The sequence below is a fragment of the Triticum aestivum genome, chromosome 5B (genome assembly GCF_018294505.1).
Source record: "Triticum aestivum cultivar Chinese Spring chromosome 5B, IWGSC CS RefSeq v2.1, whole genome shotgun sequence".
Lineage (NCBI taxonomy): Eukaryota > Viridiplantae > Streptophyta > Magnoliopsida > Poales > Poaceae > Triticum > Triticum aestivum.
This window is the reverse complement of record NC_057807.1, coordinates 188599637-188626812: the sequence shown is the minus strand read 5'-3', so window position 1 is coordinate 188626812 and position 27176 is coordinate 188599637. Positions and strand designations below refer to the sequence as shown.

The 27176-nt window shown below is 44.4% G+C and overlaps 1 long non-coding RNA gene across 44 annotated transcripts; it reads right to left on the bottom strand.

Annotated features, from left to right (window-relative positions):
- Positions 1–932: 932 nt before the first annotated feature.
- On the bottom strand, positions 933–8244 carry LOC123110985 (uncharacterized). Of its 44 annotated transcripts, none has more exons than XR_006453977.1 (10): positions 7799–8242; positions 7114–7327; positions 6444–6956; positions 5656–5798; positions 5459–5515; positions 4732–4947; positions 3860–4229; positions 2785–3011; positions 2624–2696; positions 933–2475 (listed from the first exon to the last, which is right to left on the bottom strand). It is a non-coding gene; the product is annotated as an uncharacterized lncRNA (long non-coding RNA). The 44 variants fall into 44 exon arrangements; XR_006453958.1 differs by having other exon boundaries at positions 3860–4947; positions 6444–6536; positions 6604–6956; positions 7799–8241; XR_006453980.1 differs by having other exon boundaries at positions 3860–4109; positions 4186–4229; positions 4732–5798; positions 7799–8244.
- Between the last annotated feature and the right edge of the window lie 18932 nt (positions 8245–27176).

Sequence of the window (27176 nt, the reverse complement as noted above, 5' to 3'; positions counted from 1 at the left end):
AGAACCCATGCCATCTGCCTTAACCCTACAGGAATTCTGACTGGGAAGCATCCTAGTTCGCATGTTCGTCACCAAAGAACTCTTCCTCGAACTCCTGCTCTTCCATGCCTGGCCAATTAAATAACCAGTGGCAAGCCAATGAGTACTTTGAATGTACTCGCAAGCAACCCATGTTTTTGGATCAAGGTAACAATGCATGATGTAACAACGAGTATGCAACCTAGCAACATGCTAGTTGGAAAATTAACGACATGTCCTCTTCAACTTGTGAAACTTGCATCAATGATCTCCGGTAACAATGTGAACAGGTTACAGATATCAACATAAATATAATTTAGAACAATTCTAGCTTTCTCAATATGTAAGTCTTTACTTAACCCATGCAACTCACATATATCAAGTTTGTAAGGTTCTGAACATAGTTTACACTACAAAGAAAAGACACATCCATGACATTTTGGGCCGAACGGAAATTTTTTCTGTCATACTTATGACACTTCTATGACGATAATTGTGATAAAATCCGTATCATCATAGATGTCGTGGGCTCCTACTTCTACTAGTAGAATGCTCGTGCGTTGCTACAGGCCTTTTAGTTTGTTTTCTCGATTACACCTATAAATACATTGCATATATGTTTCTTGCACCACCTCGCTCTCCCCCCTCTCCCTTTACCCCTTCTCTCTCACCCCCCCCCCACCCTCCCCCAATCTCTCACAACCCCCCTCTTCCTCACTCAATGTTGACATTCATCGGCTACAGTATATCCTAAAAGCCCAATGTAATAGAATGAATAGAACAACAGATTAAATAACATAGATAAAGTTAATGGAACTTCTGTAGTAACAACAATGATGTCCGCATATAAGATAAGTACAAAACTCGATGGCTTCCATCACCAAACTTCTTCGGAAAGTAGGTGATGACGAAAGTAAACTGAGACAAGGCCTGCAATCTCCATTTCAAGATGGTCAGCATAAGAAGATCCATGCGCACAATAGTACTTGACTCAAACACAAACTTCATATCATGGACTTACAACATCCACATTTTAACATTTCAACAAATCAGTAAAAAAATGATAGCAAAATGTTGTAGTTTCTCCTTTAAGACCGCTCCATTCATCCCCATCTCCTTGTTGTTCTCAACTTCGAGCGTAGCCACGAGGGCCTCAGCCCAGTTCATCTACTCTTTAATGCCCCCACCTCTGAAGAGCATTTGTACTGGTGTAAAACAACTGTTAGCTCTTCCATCTTGTTCCAGTGAATCCAAAAATAATGGTTCATACCCAGAAGAAAGAAAAAGCATGTCATAATTAGTAAACAATTACAACGGAAAATGATAAATAACAATACGATCTTAAAACCAGAACCTCCACCCGCACAAGTAAATTTTACAACTGCAGACGTCTCCCACTCCTCACATTTGTTTACAAAATAATTCAGAATATACACTACCAGTCCAAAAATTTGACTCCAAAAGAACTGGATCCTCCTACATCATTGGCTAAGTTGCCTGCATGCTGCCGAGATACTGACTTCCTCATTTTCATATTTAAGAAGATATCATGCAAAAGAGATACTTTGGTAGGGCCAAAATTAGTAGCATCAACTGGACAACAGAACCTTACGTCCATTGATCCCACAGTACTACATATTGTTAACAATTACAGTTCAGTAAGAATAGTAGGTGTCAACGAAGAACTAACAATAAGTATATATCATGCAGAAGAGATACTTTGGTAGGGCCAAAATTAGTAGCATCAACTGGACAACAGAACCTTCTGTCCATTAATCCTACAGTACTACATATTGTTAACAATTACAGTTCAGTAAGAACAGTAGGTGTCAACGAAGAACTAACAATAAGTATATCTTGTATTCTTTGACGATGGTTCGTAAAGAATATTAAAATAGTTAAGATATTGCTATTATGTACCTGATGGTCTGCACAAACCATCAGGTTGTTGGAAAATGATTACCTACAGAAATGGTATACTCGTAATACTCAAGTTCTCACAAAGTTCCACAGGCACACCACCAAATAAATGCAAACCTGGGAATTGTCGACATTTTAAAATGCTGCAATCAACAAGAATTTGTGCATCATGTTGTATAGTTTAGCTCCACCAAAATCTAAATACTCTCATATTACTCGAGGATGTAACTTATTAGCATTCTATGAATATCCAATGTCAGCAACCGTCCATGATTTATTATGATTAACACATTTACTGGATGATGTGGCCTATGTGTCATCTAATATTGAATATTGATGTTCTACATAATTACTAAAAGAAAACAAGGAAACTTTCTGCATATAGATAACTGAATCTGCGTATTATTATCTCTATATACTCACAAAACACAAAGGTGCATTGAAGTCAGGTAGAGGTGCATGGGCGCCAGCCACAACATTTCCGTTGTCGCTGGCCTTGCTCGCTGCTGCTTGAGCCCGATGAGCAGGGCCATCTTTCTGAATCAACAAAAATTGCACCACAAGGAAAATAGAAAATCATTGTACGGCAACAACAAATAGATTTAACAATCAAGTGATTCAAGCAAAGATTCAGATGTGGAAAACAACTTAAATAATAAAGTGAGATGCTGACTTGTTTGCTTACTTGTCAAATCATCTGCATAGTAAATGTACTACTATTTATGGAAGAAGTCTTCCTTTATTAGTTCACCTGTTTGCTGATAAAAAACAGAGGTTATATATTTGATGTCTAAATCAACTAAGGAACAAGATAAGCTTCAATGTAACCCAGAAACAACTTAGTACCACATGTGGACACAGCCTCCCTCCCACGCGCCGCCCCTCCCGGCAGCCTAACCCTCCCTCCCTCCTCACCACCATAGGAGACGCTGTCGCCGGGAAAGCCCGCGGTGCAGCCGGTGATTGTGGCTCTGAAGCTTGTGCTTTTCCTGTCGCCGGGCAAGCCCGCACACACTCTTGAAGGCGACCAGGGAGAGGTCCATATAGGTAATGCCGGACCTGACCTCAAGGATCTGCAACACATCAACCCGCAACATATACTCAAATTAGTAAATGGCAGATCAAGAGTCCCACATGAGCCACCTCAAGAATCAGTGGTGATGGAGAGTATGCGTAGGGATCGACGCATTTCGAGACATAACTATCACAACCAAGGATTCCATGGATTTTTGTAATAATAGCCTCAGAGCTAAATTATACTCCTTAAAATATTTCTCAAGCATTTTGTTCAAGTACCTTGTAGGCAACTGCAATGAATCAAATTCTCTTGTAAACAACCTAGCTTGTATATACTGATTGTGCATTCTCTTGACTATACAAAAATCCCAACCAATCATTACATAGGTTATGCAAAGAATTGATAAACCAGAATCAGGACTTCAAGAGCAAAACTGTTTTAACCTGAACTTCCAAGAAATCATCAAAGCAGAAGTGGCTTCCTTCCCGTCAATAAACTTCCGGGTGAACAAGAGAAGCACGACATAGAGTCATACCTGAATAGAGTCATAAATGTCCTGGAAATTGCATCTTCCTCCCTCCCTCCCTCCCTCCCTCCCTCTCTCTCTCTGAATAAAAAATTCAGAAAATTCTAGTATATTTTTTTGCATAAATAAAATAAAATTCAGGGTCTCTATGGTGGCCTTAGAGTTTAATAAAAAAAACAGAGCTCAAATAGACGTGCACACTCTGATGATTTAGTATATGAAGGACAAAATGATATATCATTTTTCAGTGTTGAACACAACTAAATGGAAAACCTTGTGTACCCCCAGGGCATCAAAACCAGAATACTGAAATGCAAACTAAAGGGAAGTTGATAGGTCACATCACTCAAATAAACAGTGCTATATTCTCTCATTACCAATAGGTAGGATGCGAAGAATAGTCAACATTTTCTCTCTGTTGTGTACATGGTTATCTTTTCTACAACCAAGAAAAATAGGATGTGAAAATTACGGCATCAACCACTTCAATCAATTAATAAAGTTGCTTCGCCAATGAGTCGCTCTTTACCATATTGCTTGTCTTCTCCTCATTGTCAACAAAGTACTTGCTTGTCACTCCCTTCACCTGATATGGTCAAGCCTGACATAACATGTAGTTGATGCTCCCTAGAAAACCAAAAAACATCTTCTTTTAGATACAGTTAAATTCAGAAGATTTTATACAATGATAGATATTACTTACTTGAACACAAGATCATTAGAGTATGGAAGAATTTGGGGTACAGTCTACAGGTGAAAATAATAATTCATAATGTTGTGGAGAAATAAAGGCATGAAACTGTTCTATAGCTTAAACTTGACATTTACTCCCTCCGTCCGGAAAAGCTTATCCCTTAAATGGATGTATCTAGCACCAAGTTAGTGCTAGATACATCCATTTGAGGGACAAGCTTGTGACAAGTTTTTCCGAACAGAGGGAGTAACCAAAATATTCAGAAGAAAGAATTAGCTCGAGAGCTTACTCATCAGAGCAAAGGAGAGCTCATCAAATTGATCATGATTAGTCCAGGATGAACACAATCAAAGCACGATGGTAGCTCCTTCCTTTTTCAGTAAACTAACGATTTATGGAACATCAGAATAGCCAGTAAATTTTTAGACACTCCCAATTAATATGAGCCCTTAATTATGTGTCATCGTGATGCTACCTCCAGTGAATAATGTTGTACGAATTGATTCTTTAAGTATCTTATCAACCCTTGACATGCACTTGATACAGGAAACATACCTCTAAATTCAATCTTTCCAAGTGCAGTTGCTAGCAACCTCTGTCATTTAGTGAAGAGGTGGTAGTTGTGGTGTCACTAAAAAATTCAAAAGAATAGTGCATTGATGTATTGCAAGTTCTTGTGACCAATATGATAGCTTTTAAGATTTCCTACACCAATCGCGGTCTCATGGCAGTCCAGACGTACTATTTAGATGAAGCAAGAGCAACCATATCCTACAAAAGAAAGATATATCAGATCCACAAAGGTACTCCTAAAAATATCACAATTAAACATACACATCTCTCTAGGGTACCACCTTCTACATATTACTTCTGTATTTCTAATTTTTTTTATACCAATTCTTAGCAAAAATGTAATATTTTTGGATTACTTTTCAACACAGTTTAACACATATAAGTTTCAAGTTTCCGACTTAAATATTTAAAAGAACATCAATACTAATTTGTTTTTAAGGCTGATTGTTTCGTACAAAGCATTACATTTCGTGGACAGGAAAGAATACATGTTTAGAAGAACAATTCCTTGAATTAACTTGCGATGCTGCTCAGTGTGTCAAAAAAATCAGGAAAGATTGAGGTGTTCAAAAAAATAGATTTAAGCGGGTGGTGAGCAATCGAAGCTAAGTCTTTGGCATTGATAGCAGATTGATATGATTCAAGGTGAGAGGACCATTAAGTGGACATAGGTCAAGGATTAGTAGTATTGTTCATAGAATTAACTCACATGGACAGTCAAAGGTTACAACTTTAATAGCATCTGGATCATTTTTCACGACATATCCTTCCAGCAAGAAGAATAAACTGTCAGTTTAATATAACCAGATAGATACCAGACATAGCAGATGTATATATGTTACTGTTCCCAACTCAATTAATTTTACCAAGGTAGAGTTTAATCAAGCAAATGAGGGGCATTTTTACCGAATAGGATCAATCGACTTAAGTATATTGTGTAATATGTTTCTGGAGGAGGACGACCCAATCCACATTATTCCATCAGTACCAACATGTCCTCGCCTTTTCCCCGGTGCTCCTGGCACGGTCGTGGTCAATGATGGCTCCAGCTGCCATGTGACATCAGGTCATCAATCTATCATGGTCCACGCCCCAAGGTTGAATCAAGTTTACAACAGAATTAGATGTTAGCATTACCTCTTGTTTCTGAAACATACAGAGTTATTTTTATTAAGCAAGATAGATCAATAGCAGACACAGTTCTAACTAAAAAGAAGGTGTACATCAGTACATCATCGTCAGGCCCAGTGCATGCTAACTAAAAAGAAGAGTTAACTGATAGGCAACATTTTATGAGGAAACAAACAGGCTTTTCCTATCAGCATCACAGCAAATGCTAACCTAGTGCTCCAAAAAACTGTCAATGGCATATCTATATTGCATTTTGGGGTAAACAAAAAATCCAAAATATACTAAGCACATGCGTCTAGTACAGATGCTTTATGTACAAGAGGTGTTATCTGAGTAATATCAATATATATGAGTTCCGTGGCCTATTCGTTCTAACAGAACGTGCAAGAACAAAAATAATTCTGAAATAAGAGAAATTGTAGATCGTCTTCAGTAGTGTTATTCGCCAAGGCACAAAAAAACTCTGAAAGTATCTTTGATCCATTTTTGTATTATTCATTGCAGTACTAAGTATTTACAGAAATAAATACAAAAGGAAGCAATGGATCTGCCCCAGTCTTTACCTTGATCGCCAAAGATGGTTTTGCACGGCAGCCGGCAATTATAGTTCTAGCATGACGCGGCAAAGCACATCTGATTGAGGTGGTTCTTCACATCTGCCATTGAGGTAGGCGGGGGAGTAAAGAGACCACACACAAAAAAATCAATTTTTGACAATCTTACACATGTGACACGAGTACACCTAGACGGGCCTTCTCATCCATTTTAACTGGGCACAATCAAGTCAAGCGGCAAAGTTCAGGGGTGAGACATATGCAGAAGTTCAGATTTTTCAGAAAAGAAACGACAATTCCAAGTTTCAGAGTTGACCACCCAAATCCCTTTGGTCCTTCAGAGCATGAGGAACATGAATTCGGACAACCTCCTATATGCCCTCTTGTGCATGATGTCGTCGTCCCCGAGCTTCAGCCTCTCACACCTGGAGCCCTTGCCGCTTCTCCTCACTGGGCGCACGCACGACTTCCCCTCAAGGGGCAGCATACAATTGAACAACATCGACAACTTCCACCCCGCAACTGCAAAAGAACACATCCATCAGCAATAATGAAATCTTCAAAATTCCTCAACTAAAGCATATGAGTTATTTTATGATTGAGCAAAAAAAAGGGGAAATAAGAGAACACTTTCTCACAAGATGCAATATACACAACCAAAAGGAAACGAAGTACGTACTATTATGCATCTGAACCATATTGACTACTGATGTAACTTGTGTTGATGAATCTGAAAAGGCTGCGACTTGCCCAGAAATTCAAAGAGCGTCATGACAAGCTTAACGGTCGGCCGCACACACTCTTAAAGGCGACCAGGGAGAGGTGGATACAGGTAATGCCGCCGCTAGAAGCTCCAGCATGTGTCGCTAGTTACCGCACCTATCCTCAAGGATCTGCAACATATACTCAAATCAGTAAATGGCAGATAAAGAGTCCCACACGAGCGACCTCAAGAATCAGTGGTGATGGAGAGTATGCATATCCAGTTCGGGTGGATGAAACTTCCAGAACGATAAACATATGAAAGGTCACTAATATCAAGTTCATCAATCAAACATGTATAAGTGAGCGAGTTCCAAATCATCTAATCACTTACAAAGAGAACTCTGTCATGTGAATGAATACCACGTCTCAAAGATGACCACGTGGGTAGAGGCACAAGCAAGGGTGAAGGCACCATTGTTGAGACCATGCTGTGACAAAGAGAGTGATGGGGAATTTGGGGCACAAGCAAAGGCGTTTGGCTAAATTCAAGAAATCAATCCAAATCACAGAGTGGAGAAATTATCAAATCCTAGACTACTTCCATCAACCACATCAAGAACTATATGTTTGCATGAGCACACAAGAAGGGGATGTCGTACCTTATAAGGGAAGAACAACAAATCGACAAGTTGTCGGCCTGCCCTGGGGTTGAAAGTTGAAACCGCCCTGTCCTAGGGTTTACCACAGGTGGCGGCGGCGTCTCCCCTCAGAGGTCGGCGGCGGCGACATCTCGTCTGGAAGGTCGGCGACGGTGATCCCTTACGTCCGCGGCGTCGATCCCGGACTCCGTAGACAGTGTCTCTCTGGTATGATGCGGGATCCCGTACCTCGGCGGTAGCGAGAGATGCCAATCCCGGAGGTCGGTGGTGGCGACAGACGCCGATCCCGGTGGCGGCGAGATCGCAAGAGATCGCAGCGTCTTCTCTATGAGGTCGTCAGCGGGGGCGATCTCGTGCGGCTTCGTACGTCACGAAGATGGAGGGGATCGAGAGGAGGGGAGTTGATCCGGTTTTCCTTCATTTTCCTGTGGGGCGGGTTTTTTTGGTGTGTGTGTGGGCGCGTGTGGGAGGGGGAGGGGAGGGGACAAAAAAAAAGGGCAAAAATGATGGGACGAAAAAAACCAGCAAAAATAAACCGCGGAGACGATTCACCAACTCGTCCATTATGAGTTGAGATGACAAAAAAGGGGCTTTTCGTCCTGGAATGGCTGGAGACGCAGCTGCATGACATTCTTTGGGTCGTCCATGATAGAAAAAACAGTGGTAGAAGCAAGGGCGAGGAAAATTTTGGCGAGTTCTCAGTTACGGTGGGTGGTCGGGGGCCGAGCGATGCGCGTTTCTCTCGTACACGTATGTGCGTGTGTGCGAGGCGTTGGGCTGTAACTGAACCCGAGCGAGGCGTTAGGCTCTAACTGAACCCGAGCGATTGCACTAGCTACGTTACTGAACCCGGACGATTGCATTGCAGGCTACGTGTTACTGAACCCGAGCGATCGATCGATGGCTGATAACTGAACCCGGTCGAGCAATTCCTTTGCTACTGATGCTAACTGAAGCCGATCGATGCTGCCTCTGGATGAACAGGAAGCGTTGCTGGGAGGGGGGTTGGATGAACAGTTCCCGGTGGGGGTGAATGAATAGGACCCCGTGGTGTTGCCTCTGGATGAACAGGACCCCGATCGATCGAGCCGGTTGGGGCTAGATGAATAGGCCCCCGTGGAGGGCTGGATGAACAAGACGACCCCATGAAGGGCTGGATGAACAGTAGACGGTGGAGGGGTGGATGAACAGTAGCCCGTGGAGGGGTGGTTGAACAGGAGCCCGTGGAGAGGGCTGGTTGAACAGTAGCCGGTGAAGTAGCGCGCGGTGGAGGCTGGATGAACAGGAGCCCATGGATGAACAGTCGTGGGTGGAGGCTGGAGGAGGTCGACGGTGGATGAACAGTAGCGCATGGAAGCTGGAGGAGGTCGACGGTGGAGATGGACAGTATCCCGTGGAGTCCCATTTTGCGGTACGCCACACCCCTCCCGATGAACAGGACTCCTGTTTTGACCGTAGCGCTCCAACACAAGTCCGTTTCCTCCGTTTTGCGGTACGCCATACCCCTCCCGATCAATAGGACCCCGTTTCGACCGTAGGAGGTCGAACACAAGTCTGTTTTCTCCGTTTTGCGGTACACCAGACCCCTTCCGATGAACAGGACCCCGTTTCGAACGTGGCCGGTCGAACACAAGGCCGTTTCCTCTGTTCTGCGGTACGCCAGGCCTCATTTCCATCGGCTGTTCCGTCCAAGCCCTCCCGATGAACACGACGACGCATTCCGTTCCGACCCACCCGGTTGGCTCCCATGAACACGACAACGACGTTGTTTCTCCATTCCGACCCAGCCATGTACACGAGCCCTGGCCGTACGTATGCGCGAGTAGGCGTTCGAGACCCTGCCCGTATGTACGTACGTGGCCGTATTTTCTTTCTTGCACACTGGCCGTTGTACGTATGTGTACATGCTACGTGTGCGCCTCTACTACGATACGTGCGCGCCTCTACATCGACCAGTATGTACGTACACGTTCGTGACCAGAATGACAACGCTACGTACGCTTCGACTAGGTGGGTCCCGACTGTCAGGCACTTCCTTCCGTGCGAAGATGTAGCTGGTGGGTCCCAGCAGTCAGGGGACGAATCGTTTTTTTTTGGCCGGACGCACTTCCTTGCGTGCAAAGATGTAGCTGGTGGGTCCCAGCAGTCAGGGGGGAAACGTTTTTTTCATGAAATACGGTGGTCCGTCCGGTGGGTCCCTGCTGTTAGGTGGAGGAATCATTATTTTCCGCGTAATAAGGAGGCACTTCCTTGCTGCGGCGGTGGACCCAGCTGTCAGCCTCTCCACGTACAGTCCATGCCCGATGGAAGTCGTTCCTTGACCACGTTGACCACGCCGCACCGAGAGCACCAGGCGGTGGACGATGGTGAGGCATAGGAAGGGGACGACGCGGAGCCAGGGAAGACGCGGCAATGGAAGCCCGCCCGGAGAGGAGTATGAGGGTTCACTGGTTCGGCTGCAGTGTGAGGCTGCCGTCGCCGCAGGGCCTGGCCAGCGGTGGGAATAGTAGGGGGCGGTGAGGCCTCCGCGGCAGCACAGCCGGCCACGGGAGATAGGAGCATGCGGCACGACCGACGCTGGTTTGGGTGGCTGGAGCAAGTAGACCAGAGGTTGAAGAAGCACTACGGTCGTTGGATGGACATCGTACGGTCACTGGAGCTAGAATCATTCATATTGATTAAGTTGACAAAGCCCTCCATCCCCGTCAACTTAGTAGGCCCACAAGTCAGCCTCCCACCAAGATGGGTCCCAGCTAGTAAGGGAAGTATTCATTTTTTTGTGCGTAATAAGGAGGCATTTCCGATGGGTCCGAGCTGACAGCGGGGGGAACGTTTTTTTCGCGAAATACGATGGCCCGTCCGGTGGGTCCCAACAATCAGGGGGGAAACGATTTTTTTGTGAAATACGGTGGCCCGTCCGGTGGATCCCTGCTGTCAGGTGGAGGAATAATTATTTTGCGCATAATAAGGAGGCACTTCCTTGCGGCTACTGTGGACCCAGCTGTCAGCCTCTCCATGTACAGTACTCTTCCGATGGAAGTCGGTCGTTGACCACATTGACCACGCCGCGCCGAGAGCACCATGGCGGTGGACGACAGAAAGGGGACGATGCGGAGCCGGGGAAGACGCGGCAGTGGATGCCCACGCGGAGAGGAGTACGTGGGTTCACTGGTTTGACTGCGGTGTGAGGCTGCCGTTACCGCAGAATAATAGGGGGGTGTGGGTGAGTGGAGGGATGGCCTGGCCAGCAGTGGGAGTAGTAGAGGGCGGTGAGGCTTCCACGGCAGCACAGCCAACCACGGGAGGCAGGAGCAGGCGGCACGACCGGCGCTGCTTTGGGCGGCTGGAGCAAGAAGACCAGGGGTTGAAGAAGCACTACGGCCGTTGGATGGACATCATACGGTCACTGGAACTAGAATCGTTCATATATTGACTAAGTTGACAAAGCCCTCCGTCCCGTCAACTTAGTACGCCCACAAGTCAGCCTCCCACTATGGTAGGTCCCAGCTAGCAGGGGGTATTCATTTTTTTGTGTGCAATAAGAAGGCACTTCCTTGCGTGCGAAGATATAGTTGGTGGGTCCGACCTATCAGCGAAGGGAACTTTTTTCGCGAAATATAGAGGCCCTTCCGGTGGGTCCCAGATGTCAGGCAGAGGAATCATTATTTTGCGTGCAATAAGGAGGCATTTCCTTGTGTGCGGTTGTGGACCCAGCTGTCAGCCTCTCCACGTATAGTCCACTTCCGATGGATGTCGTTCGTTGACCATGTTGACCATGCCGGACCGAGAGCACCAGGGCGGTGGACGACGGCGAGGCCTATGTAGGGAACGACACGAAGCCGGGGAAGATGCGATAGTGGTTGCCCACGCGGTGGAGAGTACGAGGGTTGACTGGTTCAGATGCCGTCGCCGAAAAATAACAGGAGGTGTGGGTGAGTAGAGGGATATACATGCCAGGGATGCAAGTATTATTGGCCGTGAGGCCTGCCTGGCAGCACAGCAGGCCATGGGAGGCGGGAGCAGGCGGTTCCGACCATGCTGGTTTGGGCGGCTGGGACAGAAAGATCAGAGACTGAAGAAGCATGATTGCCGTTAGATTGACATCTAACGGTCTGACACTTGTAGAGTCGATTGTTGACTAAATTTCTTTTTTGAGAAACCTTGTGTACGCATGAACTTTGTAGGCCCACAAGTCAGCCTCCAAATCTGTGGTAGACAACACAGAGCCCATTTGCTATTTTTAATAATTTGCAGTCCATTTGCTAATTCTTAAGTAATTTATTACAGCCCATTTTCTGCCCAGGACCATAGTCAAAAAGTTCAACCTTATTTTGCATATTTTGGGGGAGTCCGAACTGTTGTAATCCCGAAATGATAAACATTTTTAAGAACTTATTGATTTGCAAAAAAAATCATTTTGTTTTTGTAAGCAAATAAGACGTGGGAATTGAGTTGGTTTAAGGGAAAACCAGTGGTAAAAAGATTAGCGCTGGGAGGGAAAACAACAACAAAAATAAGGATGTAAATATGAAAAGGGAATTTTATGTATTTTCAATATAATGATACGTGTATATGAACTAGTAAAACTATAGCTAGAGATTAGAAAACGGATGTAGGACATGCGTTTCAAGAGGAAAATAGAACTGGGTTGTGTGTTTGATTTAGTAAAGAAACTGCCTGCGGATGTTGTAAGACAAAATATAACTAACGCTGGCGGGCCAGAGGCCAGTAGATACCTACTGGATCTTTGCGCCCCGTTGTCATCATGGGCTGGGCCTGTTAAAAACAAAACCAAGACTGGGCAGTCTACAGCCCAGTTGAAACTTGCTCGACCTGAAAAAACAATATACGTGCTCAATAAATGAGAGAATTCTGCAAGTACAGACTGATAACTGGGATGCAGCAGGGATATTGTTGTTTCATCGTGATAATAAGCGCATGCACTTGTTTCAAAAAAATTGGAGAACTGGGAATTCGAACGGTGGGTGCTTATGCTACCAATCAAATAAAAATCAGGTGCCTGAAAATTTATTTCAAAACAAATAATTCAGCTTTATATCCATGTTGACCCTCGGCATGATTGTTGGAAGCAAATGCAAGTTCATACCGAAAGATCGTTAACAACAATACCAATTTGCGGACGACAAGGTAGTACAAGTACCAATACCAAACTAACTTATAATCTTTTTACTCCTGGCCCTAGTGTTTGTCTGGTAGAAAATCTTGCAGAGGACCAGCTCCCGCTCCTTCTCTTGCTCCAGGTCCCCGAGGTGGTACTGGTGCATCACCTAGTTGGTCCTCTGCTGGTCGAAGTTCTTGTTGGTGTGTAGCACCAGAACATTTTTTATGCCCGTCTGCCGGCCGTTGACCATCACCGTCAAGGTATTGCCGGTCTTGTGCCACATCGCGTGCATGCCGCACTCCGACTATATCTTGCGACGCGTCCACGTGCCCCTTTTGAACCCTGGAATTGCATTGGAAGAAATGCTTGCTTAGACCACTCAGTGTGATACCTGCAGTATTGTCAAATACAGGTTTTAGTGCACGTAGTTGGCATTTTAATAACATCTTTGGCATGTTGCAGTCACTTGTTTCAATTTTTATTAACTGTCAAATTGTAACTGCTTCACCCCTTCTGTGTCTAAAAATAAAAATAGAGCTATAAACAAAGGAATATGTTTGTGCAAGTAGACGGCCGATCGGTGTCTTACCTGGAAGTTTCTCAGGATGGGTGTAGCATATGCCATGCTCGCTGTCAATGGTTGGTATGAACAAATCGATGAGAGGGTGAGATCTCACGCTGTCAGCACTCACTTTGGCCTCAAGGTGCTCGATCCGCTCCTGATCCGTGGGATCGAACTTGACGCCAGCCGGTAGCACCGGCCAATCCTTCTTCGACTTGCATCGGTTAATTCCAGTTATATGGTACTCAATGTATGATCAATCGACTGTTCTAAGTGAATGATGAAAGATTTCACAGATAAGTGGTACTCCAAATCTGAAGTCCAGAATACCCAATACGCCGTCGGGATTCTTGTGTCACCTCACGCGCAGCATGTTGTCACGTCAATTCAATGTGTGGACATGATGAATAATTTGACCGACGTATACTAGTACTGCTACTGTACTACTTACTAGTCGTATTTAGTGTCACATTTTAACCATAGGTTTAACTAACAAGTACGCACTTGAAGCCTAATTGATATATATATATATAGGGTGGGTCTATTATGATAATACCCCTTAAGACCTTATTCTGCACACCACCAACAGATCGCGCCGCCGCCCCTCCCCTCCCAGCCTTCCACCGCGGCAGCGGCCTGGGCTAGCCGCCGCCCCTCCCCTCCCGGCCTTCTTCCGCGGCAGCGGCCTGGGAGCGATGCCGCCCCTCCCCTCCCCGCTTTCTCCTGCAGCGGCGGCCTAGAAGCGACGCTGCCCCTCTCCTCCCGGCCTTCTTCCGCGGCGGCGGCCAGGCAGCGACGCCGCCCGTCGCCTCTCGGCCTTCTTCCGTGGCAGGCACCGAGCAACACCAGCCTATTGGCCTTCTTCCACGGCAGCAGCTCGGTAGCGCCGCCACCGAACTCCTCCGGGCCTGCAATTAGCTGTACTTCATCAGATGTGGATTGGTGCTGCCTCGACATCAAACCAATTCGAGCAAGGAGGAGTGTGCGCAAGGTTGCTTCATCCATGGTAGCTTCTTGGAATAAGTCTACATCAACCTTCAGAGCAAATCCTCCTTCCCCGTCCACATTGAGCAACGTCCAGACCGCCCATGAACTTCTGAAGGGCAAGTGGACTGCACGGGCGAACGTGAAAGTTGTGCAGGCGGACGAGAAGGGAACTTCCTCCTGTAAACGCAAGAAATCACTGCATCACGAGGTAAGCAGTACACTTCCTAAACCATCTCAGTGTAGTTATCATAGACAAATCAGTACAAGCAGTACAACGCGTGATTATGCAGTACAAAATCTATGCAGTGCGGTTGCTTCAGTTTGTTGTGGGGGGAAATGCAGTACGCTTGTATAGGTTCATTACGGATAACGATGCAGTGCGGTTCCTTCAGTTCACCTTGAGGGGTGATGCAGTCACCATGCAATGCTTCGATAGTACCATTTTGAACACATTGCAGTTCGCATGATTCAGTTCATTTAACCTGACAATGCAGCTCGGTCATTTTGTGTGCAGGAGATGACGTTCAGCAGATACAAAATGCCACGCATAATTGACAGCACTGGGAACAACAACTTTCAGAAGAGTGGATATTCTTCTGAAAGAGATACTGGCTGGGTTACCCCTGAGATTCCTCGTGGATTCTTCACGACGACAAACAGGGTGCAGTACTCTCCACAAGAAGATTTTTCCCAGGAAGAAGATGTAGTTGAAGATGACGATGATGTCACGTTCGTATGGGAAGGCACTCACCAACGTGATGATGAAGACGATGACGATGAAGATGAGCCGATAACAGTTCTCAACCCAGAGTATAAGCACGAGTTCACTACGTTTGGACAACATGTCCGAACAGACAATGATGACGCAGTTGAACACGATGTTGCAGCAGATGATGATTATGTCTATGATGATGTGCCACTGCTCCAAAATTTTCAAACCAATCCACCGAGACATCGTCACAACACTGGATTACCACCACGTCCACCTGCCGCACCCCAAAACAGAGCTCAGCGTCCACCTGCTGCACCGAAAAACAGAGCTCCAACCAGACCTGCTGCATCAACTTCGACGCTGCGACCACCAACGGTGCCTCGGTCAAAAGTAAATAGCAGGTACAAATCCTCCTCACTGTTACCACCGCGAGATCCTCAACTACACACATCTGCTATAACCCCACCATGTCCAATACAACCCGGCGAGCTGCAAACACCATCAGGCGAACGACTCTACACACATGTAAGTTTATGGTCTGAAAAAAATAAATAGTTGCAGTCCATTCAGATAACATTGCAGTGCACACTGATATTTCTTGTGAGCTTTGGCTAGGAACATTGCAAATGCTTTATTAAACTCATATGCACTCCTCGTATTCAAAAAATAGAATAGAACAATTTTTCTCATATAGCATTTCAATTAATGCAGGATAAAAACATGCCGCTGAACCTCGTACCTGCTGCTGGAATGAAGTTCACCACGTACGACAAGGCATGGGACTTTTACAACAATTATGCAAGATGTGCAGGGTTTGGTATACGCAAGAGGGCAAAACACAGGACAAATGCCTACATTGTCTGCTCAAGAGAAGGGGTCCACAAGCAGGCTGTGTCAGATTATCACCGGGTACGTCATAAGACATCAAAAAGGATTGGCTGCAATGCAAAGATTAGAGTCAAAAAAAGGAAGGATGGCAAATTTGTGATAGAAATGGTTCAACTCAACCACAATCACAAGATGCTGGAAAGCCCCGGGATGCTTTTGCACATGCGATCGCACAAAAAAGACGATCCTTTGATAGACCAGTTAGTGAAAGACATGCAACTGGACAACCACACACATGCTCAGATGATGTCGATGCTGTCGCGTATGTCCGGTGGTCTACAGTACATGGGACATACTAGCCGCGACTGGGTAAACAGGTAAGCACGTAACAGAGCATATCTCTTGAGCATTCTGTCTGTAATTATTCCCTGTTTGGTGAGATAAGTTTGCATTGTCTCTGAAAATGCAGGAAACAGAAGTTTGCCAGAGAAGAGTCTGAAGATGATGTCAAGAAACTTCTTAATTTCTTCGAGAAAATGCAAAAGATAAACCCAGAGTTCTTCTATGATTATGACATTGATGCAGATAACCATGTAAGAAACGTCTTTTGGGCGAACGCAAGTTGCAGAGGATCGTATGAAGATTTTGGAGACTGCGTTACATTTGACACGACGTATAAAACTAACAAATTCCACATGCCGCTGGGAGTGTTTGTGGGGGTGAACCATCATCTACAGAGCACCATATTTGCTGTTGCACTCGTGCGAGATGAAACAATACCATCATTTGAGTGGGTTTTCAAAACCTTTCTGAGGTGTATGAACAACAAGCCGCCAATCTGCATGCTCACGAGTACAAAAAATAAAAAACACCTGCATACTTACATTTTGTTTTGTTTTGTGCACTTATATTTCTTCCATCTATCTTGCAAACACACAAACAACTTAATAAAGAAACACTGTTTGTCTCTTCTCAGACCAGTGTTCTTCGATGAAGGCAACATTAAAAACTATCCTCCCACAAACTCTGCATAAGCTGTGTCGGTGGCATATCATGAAGAAGTACAAGGACCACCTCGCCTTGCTGTATAAGGAGCACGAGAAGCTCAAGGACGAACTCAATGCAGTGCTGAACCACCCACTAATGACGTCAGAATTTGAATGAGCATGGAAGAACCTCATTTAGAGGTACAACTTGCAAGACGATGAAGTGATGAATTCACTGTGGGATGACAGGCACGAGTGGATCTCAGCTTACTACAAGGAAATTTTCTGTGCTCGGATGACTTCCACACAGAGAAGCAAGAGCATGAACCGCATACTGAAGAAAAAATTTGTCAGGGAGAAGCATGATCTCCATCTGTTTGCTCAGCAGGTGGACAAGTGCATTCAGACCAGGAAGGTCGTTGAGCACGCAGAGACAGTAGCAAATGAGGTAAACAAAATGTCAATCAAAAACTGCTTAAAAAAATATGACTACAAAAACAAACAATTTTTTCATTTCTCCGGATCGTAACAGTGCATTTGTGATCATGCAGTCAGAGGTAAAAACAACAAGAAAGTTTGGCTTCGAAGTTCAGCTATCAAAAGTGTATACAAGGGCAGTGTTTGCAGATTTCAAAGAAACACTCTACCGTAGCACTGCATTCAGAGCACAACGGTGCCTTGAGAACCCGACAAAGTATCTCGTACACCACTACAACAGATCGGATGCATTTGACTAGGCAAGGCATAATTTCCAAGTGGTCGCCGATGAAGAGAAAGGTGTCTACGAATGTGAGTGCAAACTCTGGACACACACAGGTGAGACTCCTAGCAAAAAAATTCTAGATTCTCATAGTCATGCACGAAAGCTAACTTACTGAACTTTAAAAGTACATATGCATGTGTAATTCACAAAACCAAATGAAGTTCACTTCTTTAAAAAATGAACAAATAACGAAAAAAAAATATGTTTACTAATTTCATGCAGTTCACTTACAGAACAAAAAAAATCATGTGTTTGTCTGTAGGCCTCTTCTGCGTCCATGTCTTATGCATGCTTTCTCATTTGAGAGTACTCAACATTCCTGAGGTGTACATCATGAAAAGATACACCCGTAACGCAAGATCAGATGCAACGTTTGACAGAAGAGACTACGAACAAACAGCACCAGATGGAACCTCGCTTTTTTGCCATAGAAAATTGCTGACAGAAACAACAATGGACCTTGCAAACAGAGCGACAAGGTCCGACGCTGGGTGCCACAGAGCGTTGTCTAGTATGAGGGCACTGATAGAGGAAGTTGACGTGCTCAACGAAGAAGAAGAAGAAGCAGCAAAACTAAAGCAAGAAGAGAAATACCAACATGACAATAAAGCCGAGCAAGTAGAAAAAACTGAACACATTGGAACTGGTGCTATCAAAAAAAGAAACAATTCTTCCACCTCCTGTTTCAAACACAAGAGGAAGAAAGAAAGGGGGAGACACAAACCAGAAAAAGGTGGCATGCAAGGAGAAAAATGATGACAAAAACAGTAAGCCACAGCCTGAGCTGGACAGTGATGGTCACCCACTGGGAGTAAGAATGTGCAGAACATGTAATGAACTCAGCGGCCACAATTCTAGGACGTGTACAAAAAGAAATGAACAAGAAAAACGAGGACATGGAGATGCACAACAAAACAGAAATTCCACTCACAACACTAAGAAATGGACGAAACAGAGACGTTGTAGCATCTGCAAAAAGATGAAGAGACACAATTCAAGAACCTGCCTCAAAAGAAAAAAAAGATCAGAAAATGAGGAAGACGAAGAAGGTGAGATCAAAGAAGAATATGATGACACAACTGAAGAAGAAATGGCTTATGAAGAAGCAGATGGAGAAGAGGAGGAAGAAGAAGAGAGTGAAGAGGACGAAGAACGTGAAGAAACTGAAGAAACAGTGGCTTATGAAGAAACAAATGATGAAGATGATGAAGAGGAAGAAGAGAGTGAAGAGACTGAAGAGAGTGAAGAGGACGAAGAACATGAAGAAACAATATCAACAAGACCACCATGAGGAAATGCTGCTGTACAGAAAAAACCGAGAACAACACCACTTTCAAAAAACAAAGTAGGAGCAAAGAAGGATGCAGTTTACAGCACTGGAAAATGAAAACCACCATCAACCAGCACGCGGGGATCAAAGAAGGATGCAGTTCTCACCACTGGAAAACGAAAGCAACCAACAACCAGCACGCGGGGAGCAAAGAAGGATGCAATTCACAGCACTAGGAAACCAAAGCAGCCATCAACCAGCGCGCGAGGAGCAAAGAAGGATGCAGTCCACATCGCTGAAAAACCAAAGCAGCCATCAACGAGTGCGCGGGAAGCAAATAAGGATGCATTCCATATTGCTGAAAAACCAAAGCAGCCATCAACCAGCGCGCGGGGAGCAAAGAAGGATGCAGTTCACAACGCTGAAAAACGAAAGCAGTCATCAACCAGCACGCGTGGGGCTACAAACACAAAGGTGCAGAGACAAGAACCAGCAACACCGTCATGTAAAACAAAAGAAAGTGCAACATTAGACATGCTCCAGTCACCGCGCAGAAGCAGCAGGTTAACGACCAAATAGATGAACAGACAATAAATTAATCGTATGCATAGCAATTTGCTTATCTCTATGACTTATGTATCAGTTTAAATTTTGTGTAAACCATGCAAGAAGAAAATGGTATATACAGTATACCATATATATATAGCAGTCTTGAGTAAAACATTGACACATTTTGATTCAAAAACCATGTAAAAAATGTTGTTAGATCGCTGCAGTCCAACAAGTAGTACATATAAAACGCATTTCAATATGCAGTATGGAACTTGCAAAAATGCAGTACGCTTCGAACTATCATGCAGTACTATAGACTAACTACATGTAGTACACACCATGCAAATTGGGAAAAAATGTGGAAACATGTAATGCTCAGCTGACATATAAGCAGTTCACATATTGTAACCATGCAAACACAAATTTACCGTTGAATAATAATTGAAGCGGTTCAGATCACAAAAGTGCTTATTACAAAACACATCAAAAAGATGAAAGCGTTCAACACGCAGAAGTACTTATTACAAATCAACCTCATAAACTTAGCTAATCATGTCAAACGTGATTCTAACAGTACGATCCTTGAGTTCAAAGAAGTTGAGGACAACAACTTGTTCAGACTTCAGGCCACTATCAATGACAAATTCCTTCCACCCTTTGTGCAGACACAGTCGCCCGTCAACGCCTACACTGTACTTGGCTGGTTTAAGGTATCCATTACCAAGAACAACTTGAAGAATTCCTTTCTTCTTGAGCCGCACATACCTAACAGCTCATTGAGGAATTTTCTGTAAAAAATAATAAAATTGTTTGAGAACGAAACTAGCAGTACAATTCTCATGTTTTGAACAGAGATAGATGAAGTGCACAATGGTCCAACAAGTAGTACATATAAAACGTTTTCAATATGCAGTATGGAACTTACAAATATGCGGTTCTCTTCGAACAATCATGCAGTGCTATAGACTAGCTACATGTAGTACACACCATACAAAATTGGAAAAAATGTAGAAATATGAAGTGCTCAGCTAATATATAAGCAGTTCACATATTCTAACCTGTAAACTAAAACATAAGCTACATGCACACGAGAAAAAAAACAAGAAAATTTCAAAAAACACAAAGAAAAAAGTGCGTTCCTAAAATACTACAAGTTCAGGATACAATGGAATTATACAAAAAAACACTAAGAAAAAAATCATATCTAACGAAACATACCATCTTGTAGTGAGTCTCCACATCTGTTGGCGTAAGCTGATGGAGAAAAGGACTCGTGCAGCCAAGGCCACGGCGAAGCAGCACAGAATAGAATGCAGATACGTTGATCTGGCCCATATCCAATCCTTCTGTGAATACTGTACCATATGCAAGCTGCTTGGCTCGCCCAGTTCGGCACAATACCTTCCCACCACGACGAGCACGACGGGCCTACGAGCAAGCTGAACAATTGTAGTGCGTCGGCACACCACAACCATGGCCGCAGCAGAAGAGATACGCACAGGGGCCTGGAGCCATCGCAACAAAAACCTAGAGAAGCAAAAAAATAATAATAGGCTGGAGAAAGGAGAGAACTTGCGGCTAGAGGAGAAAATGAAATGCAAAGGAAGGGTATAAGTTAGCCTTCATTTATATAAGAGGAATGCAAAAAGGTCAAAACTGAAAATTAAAGGGGACTTAATGGAAATTATGTTCCCAAGAATAAAGGACAATCAATAAGAGCTTATGTTACCAAAGAAAGAGGAACGGAAAAAGAAGGTGTACTTTGACTGCAGCAATTCCCACGAACAAAACCACAGATCATTAAAAAATAGTACTCTGAAAAATTATAATCCACGGACCATTTTATATGTGCAGTTCTCCAAATTCATACCAAGAAGTTCACTATATGTGTGCATGAAGTGCAGTACGTGCTTTTTGGCACAAAGAAGGATGCACGCAGTGCAAAATGTGTACACCTGCAGCACAGAACTATGACGAATGCAGTGCGCATAGGGGCACAAAAGCAGTGCACACCCGTAAACTAAGAAAAAAGGATACGAAAGAGGAAAAACAATAAAGAAAAATGATACCAATGCAATGCACAAAAATGTAGCCCAGAAAATGTGCAGTACGGTATGCGTGCACATGCAATACTGAAACTAAATCAATGCAGTGCACGCATGATTTACTAAAAAAAGCAGTGCACGCCCCAAAGTTAAAAAAGTAACAAAGGAAACAAAATTGACCACCCAGGTGCTACCGGCCCCAGCCAGTCTTGTAATAGGTCTGCACCCACAGAAGGGGAGTCGTTCTGAGCCACAGTGCATGGGGCCGGTTACACATGGGCCCACAGGTCATAGAGCATATAGCTGCGAGCGCCGTGTATAAGCGCCCAGATAAGTATACGGAGGAGTTCGACCAGTATGCCTCGCCAGCGCTTATAAACAGGTGGGGCACGCCTTCCGCGGGCGAGGTGGGACTAAACATTAGGACGCACACTCAGCAAAACGGGAACCAAGCCGTGCTCACAGGCCGACTTGGACCCAAGTACGTCTCTAAACTAGCCGAACACAGGCCCAACAAGGCCGACTAAGAAAAAACAATAAGTTTAAAAAAATGGGGGGGGGGCACCCCCCTTTCCCTACCCCTCCCGTGCCAGGGACTGCAGTAGGTACAAGCAAAAACAAAATGCAGTACGTAGCTGTAAACAATGCAGTGCATTACGTTACACGATGCAGTGCGGTATGGCAATCCAGTTCCCGATTACCCCTATACGAATAAATAAACTCAAAAAACAGTGAAGTACGCACATGTATACACAAGTGCAGTACTGAATTCTAGAAGATGCAGTGCAGGACTATATACTAATGCAGTTCATTATCGCACAGGATGCATGTATAAAACGTAACAAAATGCCCGTTCGCATAGAAAAAAAATGGTGGTTAAAAAATATGCTAATCAAAAATAAAACAAACCCACCTTAAAAAAACCACGTTCGCATACAACCACCCGATCAGAGCAGTTCCATCGCCACAGGCCCACGATCACAGATGCAAAAACCAACCCACGATCCGCACAACCGCATCATCAGCGCGATCGTGCAGTTCATCCGACGAGGCCATCCCACCCCGCGCCCTCCCCTTAAATTCAGACCCCTGCCAAAGGCCTTCTCATCCACAAACAACACAAGTATCCATTGCGCTCCCACCAAAAGCACCAAGCCCTGCCACCGGCGATGACGTTCACCGACGAGTACAAGGGCGACAACGCCGTGGAGGCGCACGGCAACATCAAGTTGCACGTTATCCACACCAACGACAGGAAGCAGATGGCGATCACCCTCGCGCAGTACGAGCGCCACCTCAGCCTCCAGCGCCACAAGATCGTCGGCATTGATCTCGAGTACGACAACGACCCTGAAGCGACGCAGAAACCCACCCTCTACCAGCTCTCCATCGGCAAGAATCACCCGGTGTTGCTCTTCCAAATGAGCGACACTGAAAGGTGCACCGTCTTCGACAACTTCCTCGCCGACCCCAGGTACGCCTTTGCAGGCTTCTCCATCGACGGCGACAAAACCAGGCTGGAGCGCGTCAAACTGGAGGTAGCCAACTTCGTCGACATCCAGAAGGAGTGGAGGGTGCCCGAGGCAACCAAGCCGCTGGACTCCCTCGGAGACGTCTTCGGCGTGCTCATCGACGACTACTACAACAACATGAAGAAGAAGATCACCGACGACGAGAACCAGCGCTGGGCCACCCTACCTCTGTCCAGGAGGCACATCGAGTACGCGGCAAAGGACGCCTACGCAGCGTACGAGATATGTAAGCGCATGACCCTCACCCAGGACGGCCTTCGCCGTGCAAAGCTGGAGAAGGAGGAGCCCCCCAAGAAGCGCGCTAGGAGCAACTGGGGATGGGGAGAGCCTGACTGGTGAAGAAGAAGATGGTGTCGGCCAGGAGCCAACAATGCCAGCGTTCTTTTAGAATTATCATCAAATTTGCTTTGTGTTGTTTGCTTATGTATCGTTAGTTTGCTTGTGAACCTAGTTTGCTTGCCATGCACAATCGCAGTAATGATGAACTCAGATTATGTTAGTTTGCTTTCTGTTCAACTTAGCTTGCTGGTGATGAAATTATCGTACAGAATGCAAACAGGACGCATGCAGTGCAAGTTGCGCATGAATGCAGTACATAATTTGTCGAATGAAGTCTTAACATACCCAACAAAGCAGTGCACGTACATAAATTTGAAAAAAGGAATACATAAGAGCAAAAACACAAATAGAAAAACGCAAAACACGTAAAATAATTCAATACAGTCCGGAAGTACACGAAAGTACAGCACAGAACCGTAATGAGTGAAGTACAGGTATGATTTACTAAGCAGTGCACTCCCATACATTGGGAAAAAAGATTACATAATAGTAAAAAGACGGAAACAAAAAAAATGGCAACTGTACATGTAGTACGCAATGCGTAGACATGCAGTACAGAACCCTGATCAATGCAGTGCACACTCCAACATTAAAAAAACACATAGGGCAGAAAAATAAAAAGAAAAAAATGACCACCCAGGTGCTACCGGCCCCAGCCAGTCTCATAATAGGTCTGCACCCAGAGAAGGCGAGTCATTCTGGGTCACAATGCATGGGGCCGGCCACAGATGAGCCCACAGGTTAGAGAAAATTAAGCTGCGAGCGCTGTGTTTAAGCGCCCAAATAAGTAACAAGAAGAGTTCGACACTGAGGCCTCGCCACCGCTTATAAACATGTCGGGTGCGCCTTCCGTGGGCGAGGTGGGACTAAACATTAGACCGCACACAGCGCACCGGGAACCAGCCGCGCTCACAGGCCGACTTGGGCCCAATTCCATCTTCACTACCCGAACACAGGGCCAACAAAGCCCACTAAGAAAAAACAATACGTTCAAAAATAAAACATTAAAAAGAAAAATGACAAACATTTTTTAAATGAATAACAACAAACAAAATAAAGTGTGCGTCGGCACTGTAAGAATATTAATAAATAAAACGCAGGAAGCCCGATGTCAACGTACAGATGCAGTCAGCGACGTACAACAATGCAGTTCTCCACGTGGAAGCACAAAGTATTTTTTTCCTGAATTGCAGTTATCTTCGCTCTACAATGCAGTATGGCTGAAATAAGAATGCAGCCCTGTTACTTAACCAAAGCACTCCGACAACCCCTAGCCACACTACCCTCCATCCACACAAACGCTGTATTACCACAAAGATCAAGAGAAGAAAAGAAAGAACACCATCAAGAGAAGAAAAAAAAGTACATCTGTGTGAATCATAATGCAGTACACTACGTGGACCTGAGCAGTTCGTTTCTGATAGAAAATAAGTGCACTGGCTTGGACAATTGACCAAAAACACAATCATCACATTTTCTGACAGTTGCGTCAATATATTGATCTAATCACGAAAAAAGAGGCGACGATGTTCCGGATTTCCAACGCACTAACAAGAGCCTCCTCATAGCAGAACCTGTTGGCAGTTGCCACGTAAACTTAAAATAGAGCCCCACCATGCTACCGCCATGCTCCACCTCTCCCACGTCCTGTCAAGGAGAGCAGAGGAAAAACACAACTGCTTCATCCCCCCAAAACCCAATTGCATCTTCTTCTCCGCTCTTCCTTTCACTAACCTCTCTCTCTATAACAAACACTAGAGAGCACAGGAGAATCATGGCGGATGCACCTCTGTACAAGCAGCGCCGCAAGTACACCAGGGAGCTCCACGATGTCCACCTCCACGGCAATCACAAGCTCCACGTCCTTTGCACAAGCAAGGGCAAAGACGTGGACAAGATGTTGTCCATGTTTAGGAGGAAGCTCGGTGGAATGCCCGTCAAACTAGTCGGCGTTGATGTCGAGTACACACACTACGAGAAGCCACAACGTGCAGCGGTACTACAACAATGCGTAGAAAAAGAATGCCTTGTCTACCACATATCTGCAGCTAAAGACAGGTAAGAATAACTGTTGCTTGTCAATATTGATTTTAAATTTTCTTCACTGCAATTGCCATAATATTTAACCTTTGGTTCTCATTCTTGAAAAAGCATGGCATATGAATTTATTGACAGTTTTGATCTGGCTCCATGTATGTCACTCATGTGTTCAATTCTTGAATTATATTATCTAGCAATACACGCAGTTTAATTATATTTTCTTCACTGCAACATTACCATACAAAACATGTATGAAATTAGGTTCAAGAATACAAGCATACACAAAACATGCATTGTTTATGCAATCTATTATCAGATTTACTAGTTATGCTGAACAAAATATTAGCAACTGCTCAATGCAACAGATTCAGATATCCATATTGCAGTTCAGTTTCAGAAAAATACAAAAAAACATTGCTAGTTCTAAAGAAATAAAATATATTCACTCTATACAAATATATTGCAGGCCAATGGAACTAGACAAATTCCTGATGAATGTTGAGTACACCTTCGTCGGATTTGCTATTGAAGGAGACAAAAGCAAGCTGAAGGTATCTGGTTTGGAGATCAACTCCAACAACTACATTGATATTCAGATGGAATGGAGAGACCCATACAATAAAAAGAAGTTTGACTCTTTGGCTGATGTTGCTGGCAGGATGATAGACATTCACTACCATGACATGAAGAAAAAAATTAACCGCAAGGAGGACCATACTCTGTGGGGATTTTGACCGCTGCCAAAAAAGCTTATCAAGTATGCAGCAACAGATGCATTCGCAACATATGAGTCATGGAGAATCATCTACGATGTCATAATGGGACTGGATAGGGCAAAAAGAGACAAAGAAGAAAAGAAGAAGAAGAACAAGGTTGTAATCCAATACAGCAACTAGGAAAAATCAGGGCTGTGTTTAGTCTCACTTTACTTTAGGCGTTGTGTTGTTCTTTGTTTCATGTATGCAAGATTTTGATAATGTCCGTTGCTTCATATCGAACATTTCTTTTATAAAAACAATGTCAGTTTGCTTGTGATCAATTGCTTTCGCAGAAATTAGTTTGCATTAGAACAAGTATCTACACAACTTTGAAAAATTTAATGAGTGACACCAAAACATACTATGCACATATAAAACATAACAGTCCACAAAACATAGTAATTATATAAAAATAAAAAGGAGTACACATGTCTCAACATGCAGTCCACAAAAAATAGTAATTATATAAAAATAAAAATTAATATGGATATATCTAAAAATATATAATCCGTATACCTTTCTAAACAAACGTGAATACAGTTCATAGAACGAACATAAGGCAGTTCAACAAGTGTATCCGTGAAGTGCAGTACATGCATAAATGAAGAACGACAAGGGCCCCAACACACACACTTGCTACACGAAGTGCAGTACTCAACGTTGGTGCAAGCAGTACAAATGACAAGGGCCCCAACACATAAATGAAGAACGACAAGGGCCCCATCAAAGGGGACGCGCGCAAAACCCCCCCGGACCCCACACACCCTAAGATAGACAGGGGGCGACAGGGTATGACGGACTCGCCTACGCATGGGTCATGACCCCCCCTCCCCACCCCCTGCTCGGCCTCGCACTAATGCATGCAGTGCGCTTTGTTGACAG